The sequence below is a fragment of the Sturnira hondurensis genome, unplaced genomic scaffold (assembly GCF_014824575.4).
Source record: "Sturnira hondurensis isolate 20B ecotype Veracruz unplaced genomic scaffold, ASM1482457v3 Scaffold0002633, whole genome shotgun sequence".
Classification (NCBI taxonomy): Eukaryota; Metazoa; Chordata; class Mammalia; order Chiroptera; family Phyllostomidae; genus Sturnira; species Sturnira hondurensis.
In genome coordinates, this window is record NW_028075264.1 from 758368 (window position 1) to 771445 (window position 13078).

The window sequence follows — 13078 nt, forward strand, 5'->3', positions numbered from 1 at the left end:
TGCTTCTGCTGATTCATTGTTAGTATACAGAAATGCCTTTGATTTCTGGATATTGACTTTGTATCCCGCTGTTTTGCCAAATTCATTTATTAGTTCCAGCAGTTTTTTGGTAGAGTCTATAGGATTTTCCATGTACACTATCATGTCATCTGCAAAGAGTGACAGTTTTGTTTCCTCCTTTCCGATTTGGATGCCTTTTATTTCCTTTTCTTGTCTGATTGCTGTGGCTAAAAATATGGAACGCTTCACGAATTTGCGTGTCATCCTTGCGCAGGGGCCATGCTAATCTTCTCTGTATTGTTCCAATTTTAGTATATGTGCTGCCGAAGCGAGCACTGGAATTCTTCAAAATGGGAGATTTGTCTCTTATCTTCCATTTCTTTATTACAACATCATTAATTGTGTAAGTGCGGACTTACGAATATCTATTTTATATTCAGGGTTATAGGCTAATATTACATTGTTTTATTATTTAAATTATTCCAACTTTGGCCACTGGGAGCTGTTTCAGTTGGCCCACATGTTCCTTCCACACTTCCATCTCTTTTTTATCTTTAGCTCTTAATTTTCAGAAATAAAAGACCTTCTGGGTTCATCCTATATATCCTCAGTTCCAGTCCGAGAATCAGTCATTTCTACAAAGAAACTTAGTTTCTTTCCTTGTATAGTGGCATTAGAAACCACGATCTGAGCACAAGGAGTACTTTTGCTACTGGGATGTCATTGCTTCTTCACTCACTGAGCTGATACAGCAGAGATACATATATACTAACCCATTTATATACACACACATTATATATACATAGGGAACCGGTTTTAGTCTGGCAAATGTGACTCAGCTCTGTATGAAAAACCTACAGAAGTGAAGTGGTGGGCAGGAGTCAGATCTTCAAACCAAGTTTTCCCATGAGAATCAGGCCTACGGAATGCATACAGACTGTTGTGGCTTGCTCTTGCTAAAACTCCATCACCCTGGTCTAGAACAACAAATGTGTATTGTCTATCTTCAAGGTAATATCTAAAGCCTGTGTGAATTTGCCCAAGGACAGAGATAATCAGCTTGCCACCATTCCCCTCTGCATGTTATTTTTCATTTTCTTGATTGTACCTAAAATGTAGACAATAGTATTCTATGTAATTGATAATAAATCCTTCTTTGATGAAAGACCTGAGAAAAACAATAAAAGCCTGTCTAGGCAAGGGTCTGCATGCTCTCCTCTTGAGACAGTGGCTAAAGCACTCAGAGGCACTCTCCCCTTGCAAGAGTAGCCAGGCTGTTCCCTTTTTCTCCACAGGATTGCTGTTGCCTGTGCATTTTTCTCGTTTTCAGTCACAACAGGTGTACTCTGCTGGCCGGAGTCCGCCACATATATACACATATAATGTATTTATATTAAGCTAAATATATGTTCATAATAGTGTGTTCAACTCTGATTCATTAGCACATGGATCATAGTCTCCTTTCATTGCTCATTTATAACCACCAACTCCAACAGTAACAAATCTGGCTCCCAACATGCACCATCAATGAACTTAATTGTTAAATTTTGGTATACCTATATATAGTTAACTCTTGAACAATATTGGCTGGACTATGCGTGTCCAATTATACATGGATTTCTCCAATAAATGCTGTAAATATAATTTCCCTTCCTTATCATTTCCTAACATTTTCTTTTCTCTAGCTTATTTTATTGTAAGAATACGGTATATACTACATATAACATACAAAATATATTTTAATCAACTGTTTATGTTATTAGTAAAACTTCTAATCAACATTAGGCTACTAATTGTTAAGCTTTTTGAAGAATCAAAAGATACACATGGATTTTTGACTATATGAAGAGTAAACACCGTTAATATTCAAAGTATTCAAGGCTCAACTGTAATGGTTTCAGAATTATTACCCCGTAGTCCAATAAGAAACAAGTCAATCTGAATACAGTATTTATGTACATTTCCTTTAACTTTACCTTTACAGACTCTACTTATTTCCAAAGTTACTCAGTTCAGTACCATCATATTCTACCACCCCCTTCAATGATGTTTCATATATTTGTGGTACAATTATATATGTATTTTAAGTACAATCCATTTTAAGTTCTCTCCCAGGGTACCTCAACCTTCTAAATGATTTTTAAATATTTTAATACATTAAAATGTACTATTTGTATTATAAAGTTCTATGGGTTTTGTCAAATACATAATGGCATGAATTGACCATTACAGTTTCACATAGAATAGTCTTACTGCCCTAATATTAACCTTTTAAAGTATATTTTATTGATTATGCTATTAGTGTTGTCCTAATTTTACCCCTTTGCCTCTCTGCCCAGCACCCCATTTTCCTCTAGCAATCCCCCCTTAATTCATGTCCATGGGCCATGGATATAAGTTCTTCGGCCATGAAGCAGGTTGGGTGGGGGAGGGGCTGGATAGTGGACAATACTGCCTCCTGGCTTTTGTAGGTTTGCCTTACACTCTCCTCATTCTTAATCACTTCACCCACTTCCCGGATGCAACTGGCACCCTTCTAGCTGTTGTCTTGGTGGTGATTCGCAGAGTGGGTGGATTTGCATTTGTGCCAAGCCCAAAGGGGCCCTTTAAAAGGACTCTCTTGAGAAACTGGCAGTTTCTTTCACTGCCCCAATCCTCACAGGTTTTTACAGCAAGAGGTGGGGGCTTTATCTTCTCAGTGCTGGAACTCAGGGCTGTGCAGGTCTGGCCTGAGGTTGGGATTGCTCACTCTTAAGGTATCACTCACTATTTTTATCCACCATATGTGAATGTGGGACTGCCCATTCTGCCACTGCTGCCTCCTCCACTTTTCCATGCCATACCACCTCTCTGCACGTCTCCACTCTCCTATCCATATTCATGAATGTGGCTTCTTTAAATCCTTCATTGTCAGACTTCCATACAGTTCAATTTTCTGGCAGTTCTGGGTGTTTTTTGTTTTGAAGTTAGTTGTAATTCTTCTTTTGGTTGTGCAAGGAGGTGAAGTGTGTCTATCTACGCCTCCATCTTGACTAAAAGTCCCCAATGCTTAACTTTTTTGAGAATATGGATTACAATATATAAAGATTACATTCCTTTCAAAAATACTGTATTTCATTATAGTATTTTTTTACTTTTTTTATTTTAATTGTTGTTCAAGTACATTTTTCTGTCTTTTCCTCCCATCCCAGCCCACCAACCCAGCCCTCCCTCCTCCCTTCTGTTCATTATAGTACTTTTATACTTTTGCTTAATTGTATTATTCTAGTATCAATAATGACATTGATCCATTAAAATGCTTTGAATTCCCCAAAATACTTTTTTCAAGTTTTCCTTGGAATGACTTTATGCATTCTTAAGCATGTTTGTTATTACATCTGAAGTCTTTTTCATGAAAACCTTTCTCACACTTTGTCATTTATGTTGGTGTGCAAATGGTTTAAAGTATAGGGATTTTCCACCCTGGCTGGTGTGGCTCACTGGATTGAGTGCCTGCCTGAAAACCAAAGGGTCACTCATTTGATTCCCAGTCAGGGCACATGCCTTCAGGCCAGGTCCCCAGTAGGGGGCGCTGGAGAGGCAACCACACCTCGATGTCTCTTTCCATCTCTCTCTCCCTCCCGTCCCCTCTCTCTGAAGATAAATAAAAATAAAATCTTTAAAAATTAAAGTATAGGGATTTTCTTTATATTTAGATTTTGCAATATCTCTACAGTAAAGTGAGACAATCAAATCATCACGTCTGTCTTTAAAGGCATCAATTTTCCTCAAAAGGTTGACATACAAAATGACAGTAATAACTAAGGAGACTTTGAGTCTTACCAGGAAGCCAAAATACACAGATAATGTGCCAAACAAAAGTTGATTAAACACTTGAGGGAGTCACAGATAGACAATTACACAAAACATACCAAAATGACTCAGATACCATGAGACAGTATATTGTATTTTAAATAATTGCAACATTACTAGACAGATAATCAAAGTTTTTAAATAAAGTTCAAAAAATTTGTTCACTTTGTAATTATACAACATGGAATGATGATGCTGCTACACTGAATTATGAGGCAAATTATTGTGCAGAATATGATACAGCAAATTCTGTTGATAATACATCAAAAATAATATGTATTATCCAAATGATTTCTTGCATGCACTGAAATAAATTATGTTAGAACCTATATGCAGCCTCTCTAGTATGCTATAAATAGAAAGGAATCATGTGTTCTGGAAAATAGATCATATATTGGATTTTGTCATGTACATCAAAAAGTGCTCTATTGAAAAATCCATCTGTTATCCATGGTAAATTTCAATTTGCTTTTCTCAAGGTAGTTTTTTTAAACAAATGGTTAATATTGGTGTACATATCAAAAAGAAGCAGAAATTGAACTAAACAATAGCAATAATCATTAAAGGATTAGAGAAGGTATTTAGATATCAATGAATGTTCTTGGCAAAGATATATAATGACATACATAATTCATAAGAATAAGTAAAATTAAAAGTTTATTTAATTTTTAATTTTTACTTTTTTATTGTTCAAGTACACTTGTCTCCATTTTCCTGCCACCACATCCCCCCACCCTACATACTCCTACCTCCAACCCTCAATCCTTCCCCCCTTTGGCTTTGTCCATGGGTCCTTTATACATGTTCCTTGAGGATCCTTTCCCTTCTTTCTCCTGTTATCCCCCTTCCCTTTCCCCTCTGGTTACTGTCAGTTTGTTCTTTATCTCTATGTCTCTGGTTCTATTTTGCTTGCTTGTTTGTTTTGTTTATTATGTTCCACTTATAGATGAGATCATATGGCATTTGTCTTTAACTGCCTGGCTTACTTCACTTAGCATAATGCTCTCCAGTTCCATCCATGCTGTTGTGAAGGGTGGGAGTTCCTTCTTTCTTTCTGCTGTGTAGTATTCCATGGTGTAAATGTACTACAGTTTTTTCATCCATTCATTTACTAATGGGCACCTAGGTTGCTTCTAGTACTTGGCTATTGTAAATGGTGCTGCTGTGAACATTGGGGTTCATAGGTTCTTTTGGACTGGTGTTTCAAGGTTCCTAGGATAAAATCTTAGCAGTGGAATTGCTGGGTCAAAAGGCAGTTTCACTTTTAGTTTCCTGAGGAAATTCTATACTGTTTTCCACAGTGGCTATACCAGTCTGCATTCCCACCAACAGTGCACTAGGCTTCCCTTTTCTCCAGAACCTTGCCAGCACTTGTTTGTTGATTTGGTTATGATGGTCATTCTGACTGGTAAGAAGTTATATCTCATTGTGGTTTTAATTCGCAACTCTCTGATGGCTAGTGATGTTGAGCATCCTTTCATATGTCTCTAGACTCTCTGTATGTCCTCCTTAGAGAAGTGTCTATTCAGGTTCTATGCCCATTTTTTAATTGGATTGTTTGTCTTCCTGTAGTGGAGTTGTGTGAGTTCTTTAAGAAAATGTATTTATAGCCATGGCTGGTGTAGCTCAGTGGATTAAGCACGGTCTGTGAACCAAAGGGTCGCCAGTTGGATTCCCAGTCAGGGCACATGCCTGGGTTGCAGGCCAAGTCCCCAGTGGGTGCCACATGAGAGGCAACCACACATTGATGTTTCTGTTTCTCTTTCTCCTTCCCTTCCCCTCTGTCTAAAAATAAAAATATATAAAATCTTTAATAAGAAAAAAAGTTTATTTATAAAGGCCATTATATTAGCTGTATGGGTTAAAACATTACAAGATGAAAGAGTCCAGGTAAATTGGTCACATAATTAGAACTGTTAACTTCCCTCCCTCTCTCATCCTACCGAAATGAATTACAACATATGAAAAGAAGTAAAAACCCATAATTATGCCGACATGCTGAAAAGGTCTGTCAACAAATATAAGAAGATGCACAATCACAGTGCTTTCCTTATGAAAGAACAAGTTTGGGAAGCAAATGGAGGAGATCCTGACATAGTCCTTCTAATACATTCTAAATCACTAAGAGCAAGTGAACACAGATGCATAAAGTTAAGGTGGACACTATCCTTCTTCAGAAGTCATAGTCCATTGAAGAAGAGAGTGTAGTGGGAAAAAGAAAATAAGTGGCCACAATAAGCAAAAACTGGTCTACCTGCATATTTCTTCAAAGTGAGAAAATTTTAAATATGTCTGGATTTATGAAGAGGTACTACAGATCAAAAGAAAAGGACCACTAAAGGAATCAGAGTAAATCTGTTTATTCTAGTCTTATGGTGAGAAACAAGAAAATGCCTTCTTTGTTTTTTCAAAGAGATCAGAAATCCTGTATTTATGAAACCAAAGCAACGAAAACTAAATAAAAACTAAAACTAAAAACTAAACTGAGATCAGGAAACACAGCATAGAGAAGATTGCTGAATAAAGTAATAGAGAATGAACTACAAAGTGGCATTTCTGTTTCTTAAAACTCCTTTTTAAATAGAAGCAAAATATTTCATCTATTACATAATGCAATTATTTATTTCAAACCACAAATTTCATGTTTAATGATGAGGGAAAAAGCAGTGGTTTTTGAACCTGGTTGTACATTAGAGTCACATAGAAAGATTTAAAAACTTTTTTTTTTGATTCCCAGGTTTCAACAGAGATCAACTAACTAAGAATCTCTGGAGGTAGTATCCATATGTTAAGTTTTTTTTTTTAGTTCCGGGGCAATTTTATGTACAGCCAAGTTTGAGAACCACTGCACCCCAGCATCATTTTTCAAAGTGCTCCTTTAATATGCTAATATAAATTGTGACTGCCATAGAGGGATATGATATGCAAAACTTCCACAGAAATTATTTAATGTGAAGCATCTGGTTGGACCATGGCTCTGAAAAACACAATTTGGGAAATGCTGAACCAGATGTATTGTCATTCAAAACAGGAATGATACAAAAACGTTTTTAGTAATCATCTTCATTCAACATTCTGGACACCCTAGCCACTATACTTAGATAAGAAATGAAATGAGATTAAAATATTGGAAAGAAGAGGGTACATACCATTAAAATATTGTGGTATACATGAGGAATCCAAGATAATCAAAGTGAAAAATAGAAATAATAAGAAAGGTCAATAAACTTGCAGTCATAAAATTAATGTATTCGAAAGAAAATAACAGCTTTATCTTATACCATGGTTTCTCAATTTTAACACAAGTGGCTTGTGGGTCAAGCAGTTCACTGACATGGAGACCTTTCCTGTGCATTGTAAGATGTCTAGCAGCATCCCTGGCTTCTGCCAAGTTGCAGACTGTAGCACTACCCTGCTCCTACTATTATGACACAAAAATGTCTCCAGAGATTTCTAATACCCCAATGGCACAAAATCACCTCTGGCTATACAAAAGAAAAAATGAACTTATCAATAACAATCATCAAAAAATACATAATTGTTAAGAATAAACTTAGCAAGAAATGTTCAGGAACTACATAAAGAAAACTATAATTGAAGGGCACAAAATATAAATATGAATACATGAAAAGATGTATTACACTCTTAGATGGAAAATCTTAATACTGTATGTATGCAAACTCTCCCCCAAATTAATTTATGTGTTTAATACAGTTTTAATCAATATCCCAGTGGACTTTATTGTGTATCTATATTAGATTATTTTTTAATTTATGTGTAAGGCTCAGTAGGCCAAAGTAACCAGATATATAATGAAAAAGATTACTAGTAAAAATAAAGATGTACTATCAGATAAGAACTGTTTTATTTTTTACATTTTCTCCAGCTTTATAGAGATACATTTGATATATAACCTTGTATAAATTTGAGGTGTATAACATGATGATGTGATATACATACTCATATATACTATAAAATGATTACCATAATAAGACTACTTAACACAACCATCACCTCATATAGTTACCATTTTTGTGCGTGCAGTGAGGAATTTTAAAATCCACCTTCTTAGCAGCTTTAAGTATGGAAAACAATATTGTTAACTATAGTCATCATTCTATCTATTACATCCCAAGAACTCATTTATCTTATAACTGGAAGTTTGTACCTTTTGGCCACATTTGTCCACCCTGCCCTTAGCCTACCCCACCCCTCAAAACCACCAATTGACTTTGTTTCCATCACTTTGGTTTTTTTAGATTCTACATATATGTAAGAGTATACAGTCTGATTTATTTCAGTGAGAATAAAGCCCTCAAGCCTCATCCACATTCTTGCAAATGGAAGGCCTTCCCCCTTTCTCATAGCTGAATAATATTCCATCTTATACACACACGTGCACATGCTCACATGCACACTTTTTTTTTAAATTCATTCATCCCTTAACAGACACTTAGGGTGCGGTCACTAGGTGGGCTCTCTGGGTGCATGGGGCTTCTGGTTATGTTTCACACTCAGGTGAACCCACTAGCTGGGTTCAGCAATCACTTCTGGTCAACAGGGGTCACAGGCTGTTTTCCTTAGAAGGGCAGTTCCCCTAGTTATATTCCACAACTGGTAGGGCTTTGGGCCAAGTTCTACAACCACTCCTAGTCAAGTGTGGCCTCAGATTGTGTTCTCTGACCATGTGGTGCCACTGGCTGACCTTCATACTCAAGTAGGGCCAGAGGCCTGGCTTCCTGGTCAGATGGGGTCTCCTATTGTACTCTGTCACAATGAGACAGGGCTGAAGTCTGTGCCCACAAATAGGCTAATGTGTCAGGATCTGGCTTTGCAGTTTGAGTTGTCCATGGACTGTGCTCTGCTGTTGGGTGAGGTTACTGGTTGAACCCTCTGGTCCTGTGGGGCCACTTCCTGTACTCCACCTTTGGGTCCAGCTGGAGATCTGCTCTGCAGTTGGGTGGGGTTGCTTTCTAGGATCCCTGGGCAGGTAGGTCCACAGGCTATGCTCTATAATTGGGCAGGGTTCTGGCTGTGCTCCCTCCCTGCCTGAGCTGTAAGCAGTGTTCAGCAATCAGGTAAGGCTGCATTCTGGGCTCAGCTGCTGGGTGAGTAAGTAGGCTGAGCTCTGCAGCTTGCAGCTGGGTGATACCCACTGGGCTCCAAGGCTTCTCAGGGTCACTGTTCAGGCTGCCTGGTTTTCTTGGGCCAGGGTCTATGCTCAAATGTGGGCAAAGCTGTTGGCTTTGTTCCCTGCCCAAGTGGACCACAGGATGTGCTCTACATGGACTGGTGGTCTGTGCTCATGCTTTCTGGAGGGGCAAGGACTAGAGGTTATGCTCAGGAGTGGGGCAGAAGTGTGGACTCACTCCCCTGCCCTGGTAGGCCGTAAGGTTTGCTCTGCAGCTGTCAGGCGTCTGTGCTCTTACTTCCCAAAGGGGTGAGACTAAAGGCTATGCTTAGCCGTTGAGTGGGAGAGTAATTATTTTTAAACTATTGTAATTTTCTAAAAGCCAGAGAATGAATATACAGCAACATTTGTGGAACAACATATACAATCTAGAACCACACTTATTTTGAATGTCAAAAGCATGAATAACATAAAATTTTGAATATTTTAATGTTATTTTTAACATATGACAGATATTGCCCCAAAGCCATTATTTAAAAAGTTATTAAAATCAGTAAAGAGTAGACACATTCCCCAATTAAAAGTAGTCTAATGACATGATCAGTAATTGAAAAAATGAAAAAATCTGACATTAATTTGGCATTAATTTTGAAGCTGCTTCTTAAAGAAGGGTTTGCTGACTCTTTAGGTCACATCTCTATGTGCTCACACAGACCCTTAACTTAAGCTTCATAGCTTACATTAAAATTTTAATGTAACAATTAGTGCAATTATTTTATAATGTGTGTCATAACTATCTCTCAAGTCAGACTTTAAGATGTAGGTAGGTGTTCTAGATTTAATTCAGTGTTTCAACCCAAGACACAGCACAATGTTTGACTCATAGTATATATTAAACAAATTTACTAGGAGGTATTATAGTATGGCAATTATAAGTTGAGACTATAGGGCCAGACTCTGCCAGAATTCAAAGTCCAATCCCAGAAACAACACTCACTAGCCATGTAGATATGTGACTTTGACAAGTCATTTAGCCTCTTTTTGCAAGTGCCTCATCTACAAAATGAGGTAACAAAAATACACCCACCTCATAGGGTTATTTTGATGTTTATTTTGACACAAATATGGATATTATATATTATATATAGTGTATATATAAAACATGTAGCATAGCTGCTAGCCAAGTGTATTATATAAACTATATAAGTATAAAAGATTTATTAAACTGATGTTGAATGAATCTTATTTAAGTTTATTAGCCATTCATGCTAATTGTAGAGCAGAAATTTCACAATCCCAAGAACCATATATCAGATAACGTATACTACAGCTGACCTTTGAACAACACAGGGGATACACCTATAATCTTTGACTCTCCCAAAACTTAACTACAGTATTCCCTCTGTAGTTTATCCCCCAAGGGATAGGATCTCTCAGCAAATACCAAAATCCACAGATGCTGAAGTCAGCTTTATGAAATGGCACATATGAAGGCCTCATTACAGTCAGCACTCCTCATCTGCAAACTCCCAACCAAGGATGGAAAACAGTACAGGCATTTATTGAAAAAAATCTGTGTATGAGTGGATCTGCACAGTTGAAGCCCATGTTGTACAAGGGTCAATTGTATAATATAATTCAAAGTAATCAAAGAAAGATAAAATAAACAATGTATATTAATACTATATATTGCTTGATATAGCTACCATATAATAGCTATAATTATTTAGTAATTACTATAATTATTTTATATAGTAATTAACATAGTTGCTATATAATTACTCTGTAAATATATAATCATAAAAAATAGAAATTAAAACAATGAAAGACCATTTAAAATTCTTTTTTCCTAATAATAATAACCATGAGTAAACAATATTCTCATACACTGTACTTAAGAGCACAACTCCATATATCGTTTTTGTAAGACAATTAAATAGCCCTCAATCTGTTTTTATCTTTTAGAAATTCAAATCTCCTAGATATTTTTGCAAGAAAATATTCAGAAATGTATAATGTATAGGATTATTCAAAATGTCAGCATTTATATTAGTAAAATTTTTGAAACTAAATATTTAACAATGGAATATTTTCTTTTTTTTCTTTTCATTTTTAAAAATATATTTTATTGATTATACCATTACAGTTGTTCTATTCCCCCCCTTCATTCCCCTCCACTCGCACCCTTCCTCCCCCACCATTCTGCCCCCCTTAGTTTATAACACCGTGTCTCAAGTTCTTTGGATTCTATATTTCCCCCACTATTCTCGCCCTCCCCCCTATCTATTTCTACCTACCATCTATGCTATTTTCTGTGCCTTCTCCCCCCTTCTCCTCCTCCCACCCCCCTGTTGCTAACCCTCCATGTGTTCTTCATTTCTATGGTTCCACTCCTGATCTAGCTGTCCTCTTGGTTTGCTTTTGTTTTAGGTGTGATTGTTTGCTGTCCTTTCACTGTTGATATTTTTCATCTTCTTTTTCTTATATTAGTCCCTTAAGCATTTCATGTAATAAGGGCTAGGTGATGATGAACTCCTTGAATTTGATCTTATCTGAGAAGCACTTTATCTGTCCTTCCATTCTAAATGAAAGTTTTGCTGGATAAAGCAATCTTGGCTGTAGGTCTTTGGATTTCATGACTTGGAATACTTCTTTCCAGCCCCTTCTTGCCTGTAAGGTCTCTTTTGAGAAATCCGCTGACAGTCTGATGGGTACTCCTTTGTAGGTGACTGTCCCCTTATCCCTTGCTGCTTCTAGGATTCTCTCCTTCATTTTGGTCTTGGCTAATGTAATTATGATGTGCCTTGGTGTGTTCCTTCTTGGGTCCAACTTCTTTGGCACTCTCTGAGCTTCCTGGATTTCCTGGAAGTCTATTTCCTTTGCCAGACTGGGGAAGTTCTCCTTTATTATTTGTTCAAATATGTTTTCCACTCATGGCTGTTTCTTTCCCCCTTCTGGTAGCCCTATAATTCGGATGTTGGAACGTTTATAGATGTCCTGGAGGTTCCTAAGCCTCTCCTCATTTTTTTGAATTCTCATTTCTTCATTCCTTTCTGGTGGGATGTTTTGTTCTTCCTTCTGGTCCATTCCATTGATTTGAGTCCCAGTTTCCTTTCCATCACTATTGGTTTCCTGTGCATCTCCCTTCATTTCAATTAGTTTAGCTTTCATATGTTCCTCTAATTTGTGACTTTGTTCCTCTAATTTATGACTATAATCTACCAGTTCTGTGAGCATCCTGATAAATAGTGTCTTGAATTGTGCTTCTGAGAGACTGGCAATTTCTCGGTCGCTTAGAGTTATTGTCTCTGGGACTTTGAGTTCTTCTTGCGCCATCTTTCGGGATGTTCATGCAGGTTCCATAGCAGGATCAGAGCCCTAAAGTGTTCACTAGAACCGGGCAACTAAGTTGCTGGGTTGTGACGCTGTATGTGGGGGCGGGGTCAAAGAGGGACTCTGGCGCCCCATCCACCGCCTGCCGCCACGGCCCTCACCAGTGCCGTCGTTGCTGACGTCACCGGGCCCACGCGTTTCGTCCCGCTGCACTCTAGTGTGCTACCGCTGTCAGCCCTCGCCCCCTGGGGCCTGCATGGTCTGTCTCACTGTGTGCGAATATGCGCCCGCGGTCTGCCCTGCACCCCAACTGGTTCCTGTCTGCCTGCGAGCCTGGGTTGGGGGCCCTGTCCTGCCCGACCCTGCTCGCTGCTGGCTCCGCCCCTCTTACCATCCCATTGAACGGTTAGATGTAGTCGGACTTCCGTATAATTCAATTTTCTGTCCTTTGGTTGTGTCTTTGTTTCTCCAAACCTTTGTTGTATTCAAACTTGGTTGTGGGAGAAGGCACAGTGTTTCCACCTATGCCTCCATCTTGGCGGAAGTCCTATTTTCTAAATAAATTATAATATATCCATACAATAGTATACTATCCTCCCTTTAAAAAATAAACAAATGTGTACTGTTAAAAATATTTAATGGCGTGGTAGGATGTTTATAATTTTTACAGTAAAACATTTTGTAATGTTAAAGTAAATGATGCAATTACACTAAATATGCATAGAAAAGAAATAGGTTATGGTCTTAGTTTTTAAGGTTCTT

General features: G+C 37.7%; 1 non-coding gene across 1 annotated transcript; it reads right to left on the reverse strand.

The window, feature by feature from the left end:
• Positions 1 to 229: 229 nt before the first annotated feature.
• LOC118983077 (U6 spliceosomal RNA) lies at positions 230 to 336 on the reverse strand. The gene has a single exon (XR_005065641.1). It is a non-coding gene; the product is annotated as a U6 spliceosomal RNA (small nuclear RNA).
• Between the last annotated feature and the right edge of the window lie 12742 nt (positions 337 to 13078).